This window comes from Panthera uncia, chromosome C2, assembly GCF_023721935.1.
Source record: "Panthera uncia isolate 11264 chromosome C2, Puncia_PCG_1.0, whole genome shotgun sequence".
NCBI classification, from domain to species: domain Eukaryota; kingdom Metazoa; phylum Chordata; class Mammalia; order Carnivora; family Felidae; genus Panthera; species Panthera uncia.
In genome coordinates, this window is record NC_064810.1 from 23,420,335 (window position 1) to 23,443,398 (window position 23,064).

Consider the following 23,064-nt stretch of genomic DNA (forward strand, 5'->3'; position numbering starts at 1 on the left):
AATAAAAAACGTTGAAAAAAAAAAAATTAAAAAAAAAAAAAAAAGATTAAATAAATCCAGAAATGTCACTAAATATCCAAAAACTCCAAATCAATATAGTTCTCTGTCATTCATTTAGTAATACAGAATTATCCATTTCATTACCATGATTATCTTCATTACTAGATTTTATGCAGGAATACAAATAATGTTTTCTTATTTTTTATATTTTTGATTATTTTTCTATAACCAATTGCTATAACTTCTATGCAGTTAAGCTCAGGTTGGGTTTTCCAGAACATTGAGGATCTGGCTTTTTAAAGTATAATATGTGGATGCAGTGATTAAAGACAAATATATAAAACTAAGGCTTAGAGCCAGAAATGGTTCTAAATATCAGGGGTTTTAGATGAATACATTATGAATATGGTCAATATGTTTAAAACACAAACACCACCAAGGATATCTAAAGAGAGTTTATTTTTCTCGCAAACCGTGAAATTGCAGAGTAAGAAGTTATTGGCATTGATTCAGTTACTTCAAAATGTTAGCAAGGACTCCAGCTATTAATATATTCTATGCTGTCTTTAAGCATATTGGTTTTTTCTTCACGATTGTTGCCTTTGGAATCAAGATGGCTGCTGCAATTCTACCCATTGTATTCCTACAATCAAGTAGAAGTGTGGAAGGGTGACATCAGCTACATCACTCCCATTTCATCAGGAAATTTAAAAGTTTCTCACAAATTCCAACTAGACTTATGATTCTATCTCATTCACTGAAGCTGTCACAGAGCTCACATTACTGAATGGTTGTCCCTAAATGAATATGTATCAAAGTACATAATCACCCAAATATAATTTATGACCTATTTTCAGTTAAAGGCTCTTGTGTGTGATGGAGTTTGCGTAGGTAAATCGTAATGATTGTCAGGAACTCAAAAAGTATTTAAAATGCAGGTGAGAATCGACACCTGCCTAACTAACCCAGAAAACCACCAGAAGACTAGCAGAACTGAGTCTCCAGAGCCAAGCACAGACGAGAGGCCCACGGAAGAGGGTAGGAAAGGCAGCGAGGTGGTGTGCGCCTCACGGACTGGCGGGAGGGAGCCGGGGCGGAGGGACGGCCCGCCGGCCATGCAGAGACCCTGAGTCTGGCTGGCAAAAGCGGAGGGGCCGGACAAAGGGTGTTCCGACAGCAAGCGGGATTTGCTTAGCATCTGGGAGGTCATAAGTTAACAGCTCTGCTCGGAAAGCGGGAAGGCTGGAGGACAAAGGGAGGGAGAGTTGCTGAGCCCCCAGATGACAGACCTCAGTTTGTTGGGGAACAAAGGCGCTCGCCAGCACCATCTCCCCCGCCCATCCCCCAGCCAAAATCCCAAAGGGAACCAGTCCCTGCCAGGGAATTTGCTTGCTCTGAGCAAACACCCAATGTTGTGCTTCTGCGGAGCCACCCCTCCGGCAGCGGGTCTGACTCCCTCCCGCTGCCACAGGGCTCCTCCTGAAGTGGATCATCTAAGGAGAAGCGAGCTAAGCCTGCCCCTCCTGCCCCCGTGCACCTTGCCTACCCACCCCGCTAATACGCCAGATCCCCAGCACCACAAGCCTGGCAGTGTGCAAGTAGCCCAGACGGGCAACGCCACCCCACAGTGAATCCCGCCCCTAGGAGAGGGGAAGAGAAGGCACACACCAGTCTGACTGTGGCCCCAGCGGTGGGCTGGGGGCAGACATCAAGTCGGACTGCAGCCCCGCCCACCAACTCCAGTTATACACCACAGCACGGGGGAAGTGCCCTGCAGGTCCGCACCACTCCAGGGACTATCCAAAATGACCAAACAGAAGAATTCCCCTCAGAAGAATCTCCAGGAAATAACAACAGCCAATGAACTGATCAAAAAGGATTGAAGTAATATAACAGAAAGTGAATTTAGAATAATAGTCATAAAATTAATCGCTGGGCTTGAAAACAGTATAGAGGACAGCAGAGAATCTCTTGCTACAGAGATCAAGGGACTAAGGAACAGTCAGGAGGAGCTGAAAAACGCTTTAAACGAGATGCAAAATAAAATGGAAACGACGACAGCTCGGTTTGAAGAGGCAGAGGAGAGAATAGGTGAACTAGAAGATAAAGTTATGGAAAAAGAGGAAGCTGAGAAAAAGAGAGATAAAAAAATCCAGGAGTATGAGGGGAAAATTAGAGAACTAAGTGATACACTAAAAAGAAATAATATACACATAATTGGTATCCCAGAGGAGGAAGAGAGAGGGAGGTGCTGAAGGGGTACTTGAAGAAATAATAGCTGAGAACTTCCCTGAACTGGGGAAGGAAAAAGGCATTGAAATCCAAGAGGCACAGAGAACTCCCTTCAAACATAACTTGAATCGATCTTCTGCACGACATATCATAGTCAAACTGGCAAAATACAAGGATAAAGAGAAAATTCTGAAAGCAGCAAGGGATAAACGTGCCCTAACTTACAAAGGGAGACCTAAAAGACTCGTGACTGATCTCTCTTTTGAAACTTGGCAGGCCAGAAAGGATTGGCACGAGATCTTCAATGTGATGAACAGAAAAAATATGCGGCCGAGAATCCTTTATCCAGCAAGTCTGTCATTTAGAATAGAAGGAGAGATAAAGGTCTTCCCAAACAAACAAAAACTGAAGGAATTTGTCACCACTAAACCAGCCCTACAAGAGATCCTAAGGGGGATCCTGTGAGACAAAGTACCAGAGACATCACTACAAGCATAAAACATACAGACATCACAATGACTCTAAACCCGTATCTTTCTATAATAACACTGAATGTAAATGGATTAAATGCGCCAACCAAAAGACATAGGGTATCAGAATGGATAAAAAAACAAGACCCATCTATTTGCTGTCTACAAGAGACTCATTTTAGATCTGAGGACACCTTTAGATTGAGCGTGAGGGGATGGAGAACTATTTATCATGCTACTGGAAGCCAAAAGAAAGCTGGAGTAGCCATACTTATATCAGACAAACTAGACTTTAAATTAAAGGCTGTAACAAGAGATGAAGAAGGGCATTATATAATAATTACAGGGTCTATCCACCAGGAAGAGCTAACAATTATTAATGTCTATGCGCCGAATACCGGAGCCCCCAGATATATAAAACAATTACTCATAAACATAAGCAACCTTATTGATAAGAATGTGGTAACTGCAGGGGACTTTAACACTCCACTTACAGAAATGAATGGATCATCTAGACACACGGTCAATAAAGAAACAAGGGCCCTGAATGACACATTGGATCAGATGGACTTGACAGATATATTTAGAACTCTGCAGCCCAAAGCAACAGAATATACTTTCTTCTCAAGTGCACATGGAACATTCTCCAAGATAGATCACATACTGGGTCCCAAAACAGACCTTAATAAGTATACAAGAATTGAAATTATACCATGCATACTTTCAGACCACAATGCTATGAAGCTTGAAATCAACCACAGGAAAAAGTCTGGAAAACCTCCAAAAGCATGGAGGTTAAAGAACACCCTACTAAAGAATGAATGGGTCAACCAGGCAATTGGAGAAGAATTTAAAAAATAGATGGAAACAAACGAAAATGAAAATACAACAATCCAAACGCTTTGGGACGCAGCGAAGGCAGTCCTGAGAGGAAAATACATTGCAATCCAGGCCTATCTCAAGAAACAAGAAAAATCCCAAATACAAAATCTAACAGCACACCTAAAGGAAATAGAAGCAGAACAGCAAAGGCAGCCTAAACCCAGCAGAAGAAGAGAAATAATAAAGATCAGAGCAGAAATAAACAATATAGAATCTAAAAAAACTGTAGAGCAGATCAATGAAACCAAGAGTTGGTTTTTTGAAAAAATAAACAAAATTGACAAACCTCTAGCCAGGCTTCTCAAAAAGAAAAGGGAGATGACCCAAATAGATAAAATCATGAATGAAAATGGAATGATTACAACCAATCCCTCAGAGATACAAACAATTATCAGGGAATACTATGAAAAATTATATGCCAACAAATTGGACAACGTGGAAGAAACGGACAAATTCCTAAACACCCACACTCTTCCAAAACTCAATCAGGAGGAAATAGAAAGCTTGAACAGACCCATAACCAGCGAGGAAATTGAATCGGTTACCAAAAATCTCCCAACAAATAAGAGTCCAGGACCAGATGGCTTCTCAGGGGAGTTCTACCAGACGTTTAAAAGCAGAGATAATACCTATCCTTCTCAAGCTATTCCAAGAAATAGAAAGGGAAGGAAAACTTCCAGCCTCATTCTATGAAGCCAGTATTACTTTGATTCCTAAACCAGAGAGAGACCCAGTAAAAAAAGAGAACTACAGGCCAATATCCCTGATGAATATGGATGCAAAAATTCTCAATAAGATACTAGCAAATCGAATTCAACAGCATATAAAAAGAATTATTCACCATGATCAAGTGGGATTCATTCCTGGGATGCAGGGCTGGTTCAACATTCGCAAATCAATCAACGTGATACATCACATTAATAAAAGAAAAGATAAGAACCATATGATCCTGTCAATCAATGCAGAAAAGGCCTTTGACAAAATCCAGCACCCTTTCTTAATAAAAACCCTTGAGAAAGTTGGGATAGAAGGAACATACTTAAACATCATAAAAGCCATTTATGAAAAGCCCACAGCTAACATCATCCTCAACGGGGAAAAACTGAGAGCTTTTTCCCTGAGATCAGGAACACGACAGGGATGCCCACTCTCACCGCTGTTGTTTAACATAGTGCTGGAAGTGCTAGCATCAGCAATTAGACAACAAAATGAAATCAAAGGCATCAAAATTGGCAAAGATGAAGTCAAGCTTTCGCTTTTTGCAGATGACATGATACTATACATGGAAAATCCGACAGACTCCACCAAAAGTCTGCTAGAACTGATACATGAATTCAGCAAAGTTGCAGGATACAAAATCAATGTACAGAAATCAGTTGCATTCTTATACACTAACAATGAAGCAACAGAAAGACAAATAAAGAAACTGATCCCATTCACAATTGCACCAAGAAGCATAAAATACCTAGGAATAAATCCAACCAAAAAATGTAAAAGATCTGTATGCTGAAAACTATAGAAAGCTTATGAAGGAAATTGAAGAAGATATAAAGAAATGGAAAGACATTCCCTGCTCATGGATTGGAAGAATAAATATTGTCAAAATGTCAATACTACCCAAAGCTATCTACACATTCAATGCAATCCCAATCAAAATTGCACCAGCATTCTTCTCGAAACTAGAACAAGCAATTCTAAAATTCATATGGAAACACAAAAGGCCCCGAATAGCCAAAGTAATTTTGAAGAAGACGACCACAGCAGGAGGCATCACAATCCCAGACTTTAGCCTCTATTACAAAGCTGTAATCATCAAGACAGCATGGTATTGGCACAAAAACAGACACATAGACCAATGGAATAGAATAGAAACCCCAGAACTAGACCCACAAACGTATGGCCAACTCATCTTTGACAAAGCAGGAAAGAACATCCAATGGAAAAAAGACAGTCTCTTTAACAAATGGTGCTGGGATAGCTGGACAGCAACATGCAGAAGGTTGAAACTAGACCACTTTCTCACACCATTCACAAAAATAAACTCAAAATGGATAAAGGACCTGAATGTGAGACAGGAAACCATCAAAACCCTAGAGGAGAAAGCAGGAAAAGACCTCTCTGACCTCAGCCGTAGCAATCTCTTACTCGACACATCCCCAAAGGCAAGGGAAATAAAAGCAAAAACGAATTACTGGGACCTTATGAAGATAAAAAGCTTCTGCACAGCAAAGGAAACAACCAACAAAACTAAAAGGCAACCAACGGAATGGGAAAAGATATTTGCAAATGACATATCGGACAAAGGGCTAGTATCCAAAATCTATAAAGAGCTCACCAAACTCCACACCCGAAAAACAAATAACCCAGTGAAGAAATGGGCAGAAAACATGAATAGACACTTCTCTAAAGAAGACATCCGGATGGCCAACAGGCACATGAAAAGATGCTCAACGTCGCTCCTCATCAGGGAAATACAAATCAAAACCACACTGAGACATCACCTCACGCCAGTCAGAGTGGCCAAAATGAACAAATCAGGAGACTATAGATGCTGGAGAGGATGTGGAGAAACGGGAACCCTCTTGCACTGTTGGTGGGAATGCAAACTGGTGCAGCCACTCTGGAAAACAGTGTGGAGGTTCCTCAGAAAATTAAAAATAGACCTACCCTATGACCCAGCAATAGCACTGCTAGGAATTTACCCAAGGGATACAGGAGTACTGATGCATAGGGGCACTTGTACCCCAATGTTTATAGCAGCACTCTCAACAATAGCCAAATTATGGAAAGAGCCTAAATGTCCATCAACTGATGAATGGATAAAGAAATTGTGGTTTATATACACAATGGAGTACTACGTGGCAATGAGAAAGAACGAAATATGGCCCTTTGTAGCAACGTGGATGGAACTGGAGAGTGTGATGCTAAGTGAAATAAGCCACACAGAGAAAGACAGATACCATATGTTCCATATGTTTTCACTCTTACGTGGATCCTGAGAAACTTAACAGAAACCCATGGAGGAGGGGAAGGACAAAATAATGGTTAGAGAGGGAGGGGGTCAAGTGGGAAGGAACCAAAGAATAAGAGACTCTTAAAAACTGAGAACAAACTGAGGGTTGATGGGGGGTGGGAGGGAGGGGAGGGTGGGTGATGGGTATTGAGGAGGGCACCTTTCGGGATGAGCACTGGGTGTTGTATGGAAACCAATTTGACAATAAATTTCATATATTGAAAAAAAATTTTTTTAAATAAAAAAATAAAATAAAATGCAGGTGAGAATCAAATCTAGAACTAAGAATGAGAAATATTAATCAGACAGCAGAATGGTTACTTATGTTTTGTTTTTTTGTTTTGATGGCAATGATAACTTGCTGAGAAAATGGATGTAGAAATGGAAACTACAAGAAGCAGGAAGTGACAGTTAACAGCTCTTAATAATGTAAATGATATAGGGGACTAAGAGAAGTAAATATTAAAACCTACATCTGAAGTTTGAGATTCACTGATTTGGAGCTTTATTTAAGTACTGTTAAGAAAAATACAAAAGCTACGAAGGAAAGGTTAATGGGAAATGGTGACAATGATGAAATGAAAAACTTAGCTGATAACAGTTACTAGTTTATATTCAGTCACCCTGAAATATAGAATTGGATCTTGGGACTAGAGATGCAGTCATATCAGCCAGTTGAACATTAATAGTAAGTGAAAATGTGGCAGGGAGCTTCACCCAGATATGTACTCATTAGAGATTAAAAGATTGTTTACTTAAAGACATGTTAATTTAGCTAAAACAAAATAATAAATCCTTGAAGGTTTCAAGGTTAAAAATGAGTTGTATATGGTATACCACAATCTATTTATCAATTTATCCATTAAAAGACACTTTGGTTATTTCCATATCTTGGCTACTATTAATAACACTGCAATGAACACTAGAGTGTAGATATGTCTTTGAGATTCTGATTTTAATACTTTTGGATATATACCCAGAAGTTAAATTTTTATATCATATGGTAGTTCTATTTTTAGGGTTTTTGTTTGTTTTTTTTTTTTAGAAACCTCCATATGGCTTCCACAGTGGCTGTACCATTTTACATTCCCATCAACAGCACACAGGAGTTTGAGTTTCTCCACATCATGGCCAATACTTATGTTTTGATTTTTTTATTTTGTTCATATTGAATACATGAAAACGCTATTTGAATAAACAAAGAAAATTATGAAAAAAGAGTAACGTTAAAAAGAATCTATCCATTGACAGAGATGCCGAGAAAATGAGGAACTTAATGGCATACTTACAGCTATCTGTGAACCTAGGAGCTCACCAATGTTCCTCAAAGGAGCATTTATGATTTGGTGCAGGGAGAACAAGGGTAGAAGGCAGAGTATTCTTAGTGTTCTGTGGAGAGCAGGGACATTGAGAGAGCAAATACAGCATATACTTTTAAGAAACCTGTTGCTGAAGAAAAAGGAAAAAGATAAAGACATAAATAAGTATGAGAATGAAAACTAATATTAGTTTTATTTTTAGGTACAAGTGAATATTGCCTTAGATATTTCATATATTTCTACTATATATATATGTAAGCTTATATTCCCAGCTTCTTCTTTATAAAATTTAAACTCTCAAATAACCAAAGCAATATCTATTTATTTTTTAACTTTATGAAAGGTCGAAATCAGCTGCATTGAACAAAATCGCACACACTGCAGAAATACTGTTTAAAGTAACGAAGTCTGACAGTGTGCCTGTGGATAGTGTGATATCACATCAGTACACAAGTTAAGTAATTGGTGATTGTCCCCAAAGTCCTAAGCGATGACCCTCTCAAATGGTGTTAGGTAGAAATGGTATAAAGCAGAGCCTGGGTTTGGCTAAACTAGACACCAAAACCACGCAGTTCCCCCAGTAGCTTGGAGGTAACCTACATGTACGCATTATTACATTTACTATACACAATATAGAAAAATTACATAGTTGAAGGTTATTGCTTTTAAAATTCTGGTAGTGTGACTCAGCTTACTGTTAGAAAGCCTGAAACGTGTCTGTGTGTGTGCTTGTCTATATGTGTGTGTGCGTGTGTCTGTGGGAAAGGATGTGGACAGTAGTGCATGAGTTGGTGCCACACGTCCCAAGGCCACTTGGCACATGCTTTTTTTTTGTAGTGCCTGTCACAGGTAGGAGGTGAGTACATGGCTCACAGTATATACTTTGAGTTGTGCAAAGCTACTGAATGACAATGAAGTGCAGAAGTTATCAAATAAATTAAAAAACTAATTTTTTTTTTAATGTTTCAACGTTTTTTTATTTATTTTTGGGACAGAGAGAGACAGAGCATGAACGGGGGAGGGGCAGAGAGAGAGGGAGACACAGAATCGGAAACAGGCTCCAGGCTCCGAGCCATCAGCCCAGAGCCTGACGCGGGGCTCGAACTCACAGACCGCGAGATCGTGACCTGGCTGAAGTCGGACGCTCAACCGACTGCGCCACCCAGGCGCCCCATTAAAAAACTAATTTTAAAATACTTCTTACTTTCATTAATTTGCCACTTCTAGGAAAATGTTACCTGCAATATGTGAAGTTTCTGTCTGATTTCCCCCCCCACAGACTCCATTAACTTAATCAAATCATTGTAAGTTGGTGCTTGCCAACCTCATTATCACGTAGTATGTAGTTGTCTTTTAAATTCATTAGACAGAGACCTTCCATTTAAAGCACATTAGTTCCTCCACTCTTCTGAAACCTTTAGCCAGAGGTGGAAATTTATAAGGTTTAATGCAGTATCCAAAAAGAAAGACACTTGTTTTGGGATTTTGTATTGGAGTAACAGCTGAAGCAGTTTTACCTATGAACTTAAAGAAGTTTACCCTTCTGAGTCCCTCACTTACTCCTGTGTCTAATTTTAGATTTTAAATTTTCGTTATTTCATTAATATAAAACAGCATTTCTCAATAGAAGCACTATAGGCAATTTTGGGTAGAGAAGTCCATGCTGTGGGGGGCTGTTCTGTGCACTGTAGGTTACCCAGCAATACCCATATGCTCCGCCCCCTAGATTCCAGTAACTATGACAACAAAAAATGTCCAGATAGCTCCAAAATCCCTAGTCACAGGACTGGGGATGGTCCCCATTTGAGAATCACATACTTAAAGACACCCCTCCTCTCAAATTGCATGTGTAAGCTCCAACCACACAAAATCTGCATCTGGCTTGGACAGCAGTTATCAAAAGAAGCATCAAAGAAGGCATAATACTACTTTAGTTATAACTCAGATATGTGTGATTGAGTTTTTAAAATTCATACATTGTTGGAACTTTTAACTAGCAAAATATCTTGGAGGCTTGTGGAGTTGCCTTGTCTAACTTGTAAATGACCGGCTTGATAACTTGTCAGTGATGCAGACTGAAACTCCATTTAACCATATAGTACCCATTACAGAGAGAACATCATTAAAATGACTGTGGACTGAATTAAAATGACTGCATACACCATTTATGTGTTAAGTGCCAATGAAGAGTAAAGCTCTTGTATAACTGATGAAGTTAAATGTAAAACACTGGGGCACCTGGGTGGCTCAGTCGGTTGAGCGTCCAACTTCAGCTAGGGTCATGATCTCACGGTTTGTGAGTTCAAGCCCCACATTAGGCTCTGTGCTGACAGCTCGGAGCCTGGAGCCTGCTTCAGATTCTGTGTCTCCCTCTCTCTGCCCCTTCCCCGCTCATGCTCTGTCTCTCTCTATCTCTTAAAAATGAATAAACGTTAAAAACTTTTTTTTAATGTAAAACACTAGTCTCTGTGTTATGTAATAAACTCTTTCTTCCACAAACTGAAAACTTGAGAAAAAAAATGTAAATCCTTGAACCTAATAGTACATTGTTATCAATGCATTCAGTAGCAGCATAAGAAGGTTATTTTTCCTTTCTTGGAGAATTCATTGATACCTAGAGTTCATAAAACAACAGTATATATGGAAATACTACTTCCAAGAAAAAAAAATTGTTCATAAAAAGGTCTTTCTATGCATAAAGACTACTTGATTTTAAAAAATTTGATGTCTGTAGTATTTTTTTTCTAAAAAAATGGCCATTTGGAAACAGGATGAATGGCATGAGGTAAAAATGTAAACCATGGAAAGATAAAATAGCCAAATTATTTGCTTGTGAAATCACTGAAAACTCCATGTCAACTTAAGTCAGAGCTCCTAATTTTTGTTACTGTCTCTAAAAACAGTCAATAAAGTATCATTGTTAAATAGGTGTATGAATTTAAATATATTTGCTTTTTAATTAAATAATATAACTGTAACAGCAACTATAAATAAGTACATCTGGTAAATATACATCATTTCTTTTAGATTTTCTGATTTCTCTTTCAATATTACCTAGAATCTTCTTAACCTAAAGTATCTATAAGGCTTCCTAAATATCTACTTTTTGTATAATACATTGGATCTTAATGTCATTGGTTAAGAAAGGAAATGTCATCACAAAGTCTGATTAATGCTATTATGTTAATTAACTAATATCATCAGGTACAGCGAAACTATTCCCTATATGTCTCTCAATAAATACATTTCATGAGGTCAAATAAGATATTAAGGGTGGCCATTAGCAATACTCAGAGGTAAAAAGAAAGTCTTCCACCACAGAAGAAATACTAATTAGGAACACTGCAATTAGGAAAAAGGTTTTGTGTGTGTGTGTGTGTGTCTTTGTCTCTGTCGTGAGAAAGAGAGACAAAGAGAAGGACAGAGACAGAGAAAGAGAAAACCAAAGAGGGGCACGGAGAAGAAAAAAATTGGGTTTTATGGGTGAAACATAAAACTGACCCCTCCAGAATCCTGGAAAAGTTATGACATTCTAGAGAAAAGTGTTTAAGTAGTCATGAGTACTTTTCTAAGAGAAGGAATTATCTGGGTTTTATTCCCTAATGTCCTGAAATATAAAGATTTAATGGTCTAGAGATGTAAATACAGCTTGTAATTAACTACTTTAGCAAAATTAGCTTTCTGGGAAATAGTGTTTAGTGAAATAGAGAAGAAAAAATTCTAATTATTGTAGTCCACAAGTGCTTAACTAGTATACAATTGACTAATTGGTACATCTCTGAACCTGATGTAACTCCGTTCCAAATAATCTAGATAATGATTCCTCAAAACTTACTTCCACATGGTCTACAACACCATATAGATGAAAAGCATTCATTTTCAGCAATACTTAATAAAGGCTCATACTTATTGGTAAGTATGCTCAACGCTAGCCTGAGCGCTTTCCATGAGATCTCATGTGTCCTGCAATCTTTCCAACAAAGTAGCAAAGTAGGAACTGTTATTATATGCATTGTATTGATTAGAAAACTTCAGTTAAAGAGATTGATTTACTAAAGTTCAAAATACTAGTAGAGGAAAAGCAGAATGTTTCAAGTATGGGGTACTTGCCAGTCCTGTGGTGCAGTGACTGACCTCTCCATCACTACTGTGTGTTAATGTGGTATTGAATGAGATTAATCAAAGGGAAACATCAAAAAAGTGTATCCAAGCTTACATTAGCCATTGTATCAACAACTTTTTCCAGACACTCAAACATGCCAATAATTTCTTCCTTTCAGACTTTGCAGCCCAAAGCAGGAGTATCTAAAAACATATGTAAAAAGGTTTTCTACAAACCTGAACCAGAGGATTTCCCAAGTTATTGTATAGAATTCTGAGGAAGACTGGTGCAGAAATACTAATCATTGAGCAACTGGCCCAAGTGACCTTTAACATATGGGAAGCAGACAGGAAACACTGGAAAGGCAACACTGTAAGGTAAGTAACATTTCTTGAATCCACCCAATGGAGACATTGGTTTCAAAGCACACCAATCAAATACTGGCTCTTCACACTAAAATGGCTTAAATAATCCACCTTTTGTGGAGAACACAAGCAACACATAGAGACAAATGGCCCAGGATCACCAAAATCTCAGAACGTAAAGTAATACCTGAACCACTACAAAAACACTCCAAAGTGGTGAAGCGACTAGACCTTATAACAACAAAAAGAAATGGTAATCATGTGACATGACAGAGGTGTTAGCTAACGCTATGGTGATAATAAATGTATCAAATCAACATGCTGTACACCTTACACTTAACACAATGTTATATGTCTATTATACCTTTAACAATATTAATAATAATAATAAATAAATACATAAATAAAACACTTCCAGACAAGTAGCTTCTCTTTCAGAAGACTGCCTTGACTCAGCTTATTTTTTCTATGCACGTCACTCACTGCATACTTTATCTCAATTCAAACTTGCTTAACGTAAGTAAAATCTGAGTAAAGTAGATATTATCTTTATTTCATATGCATAAAAACCAAAGTTTAGAGGTGCCTGGGGGGCTCAGTTGGTTGAACATCTGACTCTTGATTTTGGCTCTGCCAGGATCTCATGGTTTGTAGGTTTGAGCCCCGCATCAGGCTCTGTGCTGACGGTGCACAGCCTGCTTGCGATTTCTCTCTCCCTCTCTCTCTGCCCTTCCCACAGCTCACACACTCTGTCTTAAAATAAACAAATAAACATTAAAAAAAAAAGTTTAAGGATAGCAAAACACCTGCTCAAAACTTGTTCTCTTGATGCCATCTTCTGTTTTTATTATCTTCTCTAATCTATCCTAAATTCTAACATAGCCATTCAGGCAATGGATATTAATATACTCTATTGTTTGATAATGTAAATTGAATCATGTAATTTCACAGTTGAATGTGACTTAGAGGACATATAAACTGGATGGATAATAAAGGGATGAGATCACCTGAATGCTAAATTAAGACCTCTAAAATACACAAGGTATCTCTCTCTCTTTTTTTTTTAAGGTCTTTATTTATTTATTTTGAAAGAGACAGAGCATGCATGGGTGAGGGGCAGAGGAAGGGAGCAATAGAGAATCCCAAGCAGGCTCGCCCTGTCAGCACAGCCCAATGCAAGGCTCAAACTCACGAACTGTGAGATGAATTCATGAACCGTGAGATCATAACCTGAGTCAATGTTAGAAGCTTAACTGACTGAGCCACCCAGGAGCCCCCATAAATTATCCCTTAAAAACATACACAATGTGTCAAAATGGACATACAGAATAGAAAATTGACTTTATACTGTTTCAAGACGCTAAACATGGAACAACACATGGACACAATGGGGAAACGTGGTTTGGAAGACTTCTAGCAGCCAAAATGAAATTACTTTTCTTATGAGACGTTTAGCTTTCTAGACTGCAGGTGTTCAAGCAAATGGACAATGCCTTGGAAGAGAAGATGTGCAGTCAACTTTAGTGTTGTCTTCTACTAGATAATGTTTTCACTTATATTCAACTCAGATGTTCTTTGAATTGCCTTATCATTATTCTAAGTCAGTGAAATTTAAGTAAAGGTAATGCTCTCATTCTAGAAAAGCCACTAAAAGGATGCCCAGATACATGGGTATTAGAATACAAATTATCTATGATATCAAGCAATCCAGTTAGCAATTTTAATGTTTCCACGCAAACAATACCAGAAAATAATAAAACATTTTTGTCTTTAGTACGGAATACTTTTGATCCCTGGCTCTTCACCTGGATTAATGTTTTTAAATTTCCAAATCAGGTGTTATTTTACGAAGACTTCTTTATCCTCTCTACTCTCTTATTAATCCTGGTTGAGGTAATCACTTCCTCAGCTAAGCAACTTCTCCATTGTCATTATTTGCTTCCATGTTCTACCTTATCTACAAAATTATGTGCTACATGGAGAAGAAAATAAAAAGCCATTTCTTCTTGATCTTTATTCTTAGCTGCCTAGTACAATATTTTGAAAGTAGTAGGGTTCAAAAAAGTATTTATTTTAAAGATGAATAAATTAATGATTGCATGAATAAAAACTATTGATATTATGTAATATCACATAAATATACATATAGATATAATAAGGGGTTAATATTTTATAAAGATACCTAAAAAATTAATAATCTATTAAAATATATGAAGAAATTACCCATTTTTGAAAAATATGCAGAAAGAAATTCGATCAGGAGGCAGAAAATTTGGACTTGCATCCTTTTTTAATCACTTAAGAACACTGGATCCTTGTTTCCTTCAGCTTTAAAGTGAACTTATGTTACGCCTACATGTTATGCACAAAAATCCTTTAAATTGTGCATTGCCCTTAGGCATTGAAAATACCTGATTAAAATTTTAACAAACAGATAAGGTCTCTCTGATTACAAGGGAGCATGACATTTGTAGAATGAAGATGCTATTTTAAAAGGTCCCACATGCTAGAAAATATTTTTAAAGTGTGTTAGGATCCAGAGAATAAGGTACGTTTATTAATTCACTTTCATAATACTAAAAATAGTATTGGTATTGGCAAACTCAGTACATTAAAATGAATTCACCTAAAAGATTATAGAATTTTTTCTTTTTCACCTGTAAACATTAATTCAAAATATATGTGTAATGGGTATACCTAATTGCCACTGTAGAACCAAACTAAAATGGAGTCAATTATGCCAAGGACAAAATGGAGACAGTCAACACAGGTGAATAAAAGAAACTTAACAACCTTATAGGAATTTACAGCTCATCTCAGAATTTATCAGAGGACACCAGCCAACTGCCAAATACCAAGTTTGTTCATGCTATCTTTGGAGTCAGCATTCTCTTGACTGAGCTACCCTGATCCAAATAACACCACCACTAGACAACCAGTCAGCCGAAAAAGCCCAATTACTTCTGTATTTATCCCATCAAAAGTGAGGAACTCAGAGCTCCTTCCTCCTACATCCTTCAGTTTTCCAGCTTGCAGGATGAAAACCATGCAATGAAGTCATCTTTCTGCCTTGTTTTATTCAATATGCAAAGTTTAATTTTTGACATCACATAGCATAGGTTTAAAGATTTCAAAAGACCTTATCGATGAAATGGATCATAAGAGGTTCAAACAAGCTCTTATAGCCTAGCGGGCTAACGCCTTCCTTAATATTGATTTATAGGATTGGAAGTGCTGTTAAAGAACAAAACATGGTAATATTTTTAAAATTATGTATTGGTTTACCTATCAGTGCAATAGTGAATAACAAGCATCTTTAACAGTGTATACCTGTGTGAAAAGTTTGTATCTTTATACATTACTGAGCAGATATAACCATTCGGCAGAGGGGAGGGTAATTTTTATAGTAAAGGAGAAAGGATTACAGTTGGAGTCAGTATCAGTAACCTTAGCTTAGTAGATCTCACAATACATTTACTTTAGTTCAAATCTTTAACTTTGTGGCTCACTAAAGCTAAAGGAAAAATATCTTCTATGGAGAAGAAATAAATTTTCATTTACCAAATTCTAAATTTATAGGTAAGTTCAAAAATGGAGCTCAAAAATCCACATATGGTTTTAGTTTAGGAACATAATTTCAAAATGTCTTTAAATGTCCTAAACAAATTTCCTACTTCGAACCATCCAAAGGTAAACCATATTTTCCAAAGGCTAAAATTAAAGTGCATTATATTTCTAAGTAAGACTGTGTATTTAGATTGACTCACAGATATTTAACAATTATATAAAGTGATAATTGAGTGAACTGATTCTGTACTTAGATCCAAATCCTCATTTTCTCACTGTATTTATATACAAGAAATGATGAATTCCTTCTTCAAGGACCTTAAAATGGTAGTAACAATATTCAAATATAATTTGAACTGCAAATACAGGAGCATACAATAAGATTCTCAGAAACTTTGTATTTTAGAAACTGCTATGGTTAACCTACATATGTGGCATGGATTCCCACACCCCAAATTGGTTCAGATGTTAAAATTGATAACACCACACAAATGAGGAGGGTAAGGAAAAGGGTATGATTCACCTAACGAAACTTTCTGGAGAGAGGACAGAAGGCTTCCAAGAAGGTCTCAAAGTGGTTTAAGAACAGGAAAGGAAATGAAGTTGGGAGTTTTATTGTGGTTAGGGGGTAGGTATGAAATGAGTATTCCTTCATGCTGGCCAACTATAACACCCTCCCACATACCTTCTCTGTTTCCACCCATCCACTCCTTTACAGATTTTATAAGTTTCTATTATTTTTCCTTTATTTAAAAAAATTACTTAAAATCATGCATGCTAGGATTCTGGTGCTTTGTTTTTTGGTGTGTTTTTTTTCTTCATTTTTTTCACTCAATATATCCTAAAATCACTCCACATTGGTTGAGTTTATTCAACCACAATTTACTGAATCAGTTTCATATATAATCAAGTAAGTTATTTTTATTAATTTTATTTTGCAATAGTAAATACTGGTCCAATTAACGTCAACATATTTTTGTAATATTAGAGGTATATTATCTGGGTAACTTTCCAGAAGTAATACTGGCTGGCTACAAACTAAATAGGTAGATACTAATGATGTAGTTCTAATCACCCAACCAGAGAAGACTGTATCATTCTGCACTAACACAAGCAATGTATCAGATTGCCTGTTTTCCCACAGCATTACCAACCAAGGGTATTGTCAAGCTTTGGATCTGTTGCCAAACTAGTAAGCTAAAAATGTATATTTGCAATTAATCTATATAATCTATATAATGCAATAGTTTTTAGCATTTATATGAATCCTGTGAATATTAAAAAAATTAAACTGAAAAATAAACTGATCCTAGAGAAATATGCATATATACATACTGCTCACATAGAACAAAGGTTGTATTTGTGGGTCCATTTCTAGGTTCTCTGTCCTGTGCCATTGATCTATGTGTCTGTTTTTGTGCCAGTCCCCTACTATCTTGATGATTACAGCTTTGTAATACAGCTTGAAGTCTGGAATTTTGATACCTCCAGCTTTGGTTTTCCTAACATTACTTTGGCTATTTGGGGTCTTTCTGTTTCCATACAAATTTTAGAACTGTTTGTTCCACCTCTGTAAAGAATGCTGGTGTTATTTTGATAGGGATTGGACTGAAGATACACACACACACACACACACACACACACACACACACACTGGAATACTACTTGGCAATCAAAAAGAATGAAATCTTGCCATTTGCAACAGTGTGGATGGAACTAGAGTGTATTATACTAAGCAAAATAAGACAATCAGAGAAAGACAAATATCGTATGATTTCACTCATGTGGAATTTAAGAAACATAACAGATGAACATAGGAGAAGGGAAGGAAAAAGAAGATAAAAACAAAGAGGGAGGCAAACCATAAGAGATACTTAAAGAGAACAAGATGAGGGTTGCTTGAGGGGAGGTAGGAGGGGATGGGCTAAATGGGTGATGGGTATTAAAGAGGGCATTTGTTGGGATGAGCACTGGGTATTATATGTAAGTGATGAATCACTGGGTTCTATGCCTGAAACAAACACTACATTGTATGTTAACTAACTTGAATTTAAATTTTAAAAGTTTAAAAAAAAGTACAAAGGTTATATAAAAACTTCAGGCTACCTGGTATTTAATTAGTCATGAAAATTTTACTTTTAACATGATCTATTTCTTCAGAAGTCTTACAAGCAATATAGCTAATATTCCATGGAAAATTGGTATATGATGGCCAATAACTGAGTATTGTGGTTTGTTGGAGAATGCAGCTATATGTAACAGAATGGAGAAAATACATATACCTGTGTGCAATAAAGGGAAATTCGCCCCTTTTTTCTTCCTGCCTGATTACTTCAGCTGCAACAATGATCTGTCTTTGTGATCCCAGTTCTCAGTCCTTTGGATTTGGACTGGATTATACCACCATTTCTCGTGGGTCTTTAGTTCACTGATGGCAAATTGTAGGACTTCTCACTCTCCACAATTGTGTGAGCCGACTCCTTATAATAAATCTAATAAATCTTCTCTTATACATATGTCCTATTGGCCTATTTCTCTGAAGAACCTCATACACCCTCCTAAGACTGTGGCCACCAAGAAATTCTCATTTTCAAGCTAACCCCACAGTTCCTTCTCCATAAATTCATCAAAAGTACCACCTAAGTGTTCCTATCACATTATGGTCCCAGCGTCTTCTGCTCCAGGCAATCAGAGCTTGTAAGTGTCTCTCTGAAAGCTCCAAATCCAGAAGGTCAGATTTGGGGATAGTGCCTTGCCCTGCAATCTCAATTCTCTGAAGGGTCCAGGAAAAAATATTTTTTTCATTGTATTCAGTTTTTTTCTTCTTTTAAGGATGAGAGTGGTGACTTCCAAGATCTTTACCTATCAGAGGTGAACCTGGAAGTCCCATTATTTTTCCTAATACATTCTTTAATTATAGCTCCATACATAATCTAAGACATAAATGGATTGTGAATATATATCTCAACGATTATTACAAAGTAGTTACACTTGTGTAAACGTGACTTAAATAAAGTTATAGAATTTGAACAGTACCCTATAGGTACCCCTATTTGCCCCTTCTCAACCCATCTTTTTTCTTCCAAGTAACTATCACACTGACTACATTACACTATTACAACCTTGCTGAGTGTTGCTTATTTTTGTAATGCATATTACTGGCATCATTCACCATTCATTATTTTATGTCTAGTTCGTTCATTCAATCATTTCTTTTGAGATTTATGCATGAGATACCACAATCAAACACTTTTTACTCAATGGCAATTCAGCCCCTCCTCAGTTTTTAATCATATATATTTGGGCATTACTTAGGACTATGATGATGAGGTTAGTTACATGAGTATTTTCTTTTAGGGGAGAGTGTCAATCAGCTTTCCAAAGTAGTTACACAGATTTACACATTTTAATACATTTCATTGTTATGTGTTATATAAATTTAAAAGAATAAACTTCTTTCGGTATAGAAGGAAAAAAAGTTCATATGTAAGATAAGTTCATTCATTATAATTATCCTAATTTAAATACATTAAAAATTATAATTTTCTAAGTTTTAGCAAATCAAGTTTTACATTTCTTACTAGAGATCTGTTATGTAAGACTAGACAGCTGTCTACTATTATGCCTACATGAAGTTCCTGGGATGTTCTGGAAATGACCTAATGATTTTTAAGTCATTTACACATTCCCTATAATTCGACCTCAATTATTCATCCTTGGCTTGGAATCATTATTTCCCACTAATGAAATTAACTATGATACAAACATCTTTTATTATAGCAAATTTATTTTTTATTTTTTTATTTTTTTAATGTTTATTAATTTTTGAGAGACAGAGAGAGACAGCGCATGAGTTGGGAAGGGGCAGAGAGAGAGGGAGACACAGAATCTGAAGCAGGCTCCAGGCTCCAAGCTGTAAGCACAGAGCCCAATGCGGAGCTCAAACTCGTGAACTGTGAGATCATGACCTGAGCCGAAGCCAGATGTTACTAACTGAGCCACCCAGGCGCTCCTATCATAGCAAATTTATTTTTTAAAGTTTCCTATTTGGTTTATTAGATTTAAACTACCATTATAAGCACTGTCACAGGTGCTGTACTTACTCTGACATGCCTGTAAGTTGAGGTTAACCTTTTACATTTGAATAGTTACACAACAGGAGATTCATATATTTAAGTGTGTGCATGCACACGTGATACAGGCAAGTAAGCTAGGCCCATGGATGTGAGGGCTGTAGGTCCCCTGGGCTGGGCTCTGTCACTACTGCTATGTTCACTATACTTTGCGGGGGTTGGGGTGGGGGGCACCAGGAAGGGCCATGCTGCCTGCACACCACCAGCTGGAGGCCTGGCGAATGTGGAGACTGTACCAAAGACCTCTGGTCTTGTCCCTCTCAGCCCCTGGCACAGGGCTCTCTGTTCAGTCTGCAGCTGACAGTGCAGAGCTTATACAGCAGGGACCTACTCTAGGCAAATATCAAATGCAAATACAGCTGGGGGCAGCCTCTGCTGGCATCTGCTAGACTCAGAGGACCCAGGGTTCCTCAGTTGACCCAGCCTACCTCAGACCTACGTTCCAGGGACTTCTGGTTTTAGTCCTGGAGGCAGGTAGGCTCTGCAATGAGCACAACATCAGAAGCCACCCCTGTCCCCTTTCCTCAGACCTGGCCAGGGCTACATCTGGTGTTCAATACCCAGAAGGCTACCACACATTCTTTCATAAAGGTGACTTCAGTATCCCTGGTCCACTTCTGCATGATGCCATGTGGATATTTTTGTGGCAGGCTGGCAGGCGCTGACCATGGGTTTTTGTCCCTTACATAGGGGTGGGGTCTTGAAAGTCCAGTCCCTTCCTAGTGGGGGCCTCAATGCTGGTGCTTCAAGCTGGGTCTGCACCTTTCTCCCAGCCCTCCATGGAGATGAAATAGGTATGAATGTGTTGGTATCTGAACTCTTGTAAGAAATAAAGAAATTGTATCTTTGATTGCAGAAGGCAATATACTTCACAGAGACCACTGATTCAAACGCTAATCTCTTTCAGAAACACCATCATAAACATCAATAACTAATGTCTGAGTGCCCTGCAGCTGGTCAAGGTGACACATAAAAATAACCATCACCTAGGCCCCCACATTTGATGAACTTTATCTCCAAGGAACCCTACCAAGTTCTTAAGATGAAGATCTCAGAAAGATTCGCCTCTTGGCTCTGATAGAGGGAGGGGATGAATAATAATTTTAAAATTCTTCCAGAAATTTCTGTATTAACAAAGATATTTTTCAGTGGAAAAGACTTTCCCAGAGTCTCAGCCCACTGAAGAGCATTCCACGAACTATAGCTTCCTTTTACCCTCCTACATCAACTAAAGTTTGAAAAACGATACAGCACTGCAGAAAGACTTGTGAAGGTCATACCCCAGAGACACACGCTGGTCAAAAGACTGAAATTTAATCATAAGATTCTCTGCCCACACATCTTACCATGACAAGAGCAGGACAAAGTATAGCTGTATGTCTGGTAACTCAAGTGTGTTTAGTTCATGACAATTTATTGGCTAACACTTAGCATGTGTGTACGTTATGTAAAAAAAAAAAATTAGGAGTACCTGGATGACTCTTTAAATAGAGCAAACAGGGGCGCCTGGGTGGCGCAGTCGGTTAAGCGTCCGACTTCAGCCAGGTCACGATCTCGCAGTCTGTGAGTTCAAGCCCCGCGTCAGGCTCTGGGCTGATGGCTCCGAGCCTGGAGCCTGCTTCCGATTCTGTGTCTCCCTCTCTCTCTGCCCCTCCCCCGTTCATGCTCTGTCTCTCTCTGTCCCAAAAATAAATAAAAAACGTTGAAAAAAAAATTAAAAAAAAAAAAAATAAAATAAATAAATAAATAAATAGAGCAAACATTAAATACAACCTAGATCCTTGCCAGGTTAACGTAAATCCTTACACTAACAAAACAGATGGACAGTGTCAGTAGTCTAATACGTAAGTGAGAAGCAAAAAAAGAAGTGGAGAAAAAATGTTTGAAAAATAGCTAAATTTTTTCAAATTTTTAGGGAAAATATGAAACCTCACACCTTAAAAAACTTAACAAACACCTTGGCAAATGTGAAATTAAGACAAATGAAAAAACACCCAAGTATAACATAAACATATTCTTGAAAAACAGTGATAAGGAGAAAAATCTTAAATCTTATTACATATCCAAAATCTCAGCGATCCCCCAGCAAAAGAAATATGAATAGAACAAACTACAAGAAACATGATAATCTGGTTTCTGAGAAAAGTGATAAAAAGTATTAACAGCAGCCACAGAAAAATGACACTTCACATACTGGAGAAATTTTAAAAAAATGTAAAGCCGATATCTTGTCAAACACTTTGCATGCCAGAAGATAATGAAGTGACTCTTAAAGTCATGGAAAACAAATAACCACAAACACTAAAATTCTATATCAGATAAACTATTTTTTTTAAGAATGGAGGCAAAATAAAATCTTTTACAAACAAAACGAAAAAAAAGTGTAAAGAAAAATCATCACCAGCAGACTTGCAATATAAGACATGTTAAAGGAAGTTCCTCATGTAGAAATTCAATTTTAGAAAGAAATTTATACGCTCGTAGAGAGTCCATGATTCTAAAACAAGCCTACTAATGAAACTGTGAACTGAACACCCCAAAGCAACTAACTAATATTATCCTCAGAAGCAAAATACTCCAAAATGTAGTGATTTAAAAAGCTGCTTTTTTTCCTGATGTTTTTGGATTCTGTGGGCAAGGAATTTGGATAGGGTCTAGAAGAGGCTGATCATCTTTGCTCCGCAATGTCTGGGACATCATCTTGGAGGACTTGGAAGACCAGCGGTACCAGAGTGGCTGGAGGTTGATATTAAGTAAAAGCTCCTTCACTCATAAGTCTGGCCCCTGAGCTGGAATGACCTGAAGACAAAGACTGCCTCCCAGGATACCTATAGTTGATTAACTGATTTGTTCTGGTTCCTCACAGCATGGTGGTCTTAGGATACTCAAACTGACTATCTTGAGGCTCAGGGCTCCCAGTCTAAATATTCCAGTAGCCAAGGAGGAACTTTCACTGGATTTGTTATATAGCCTCAAAAGAC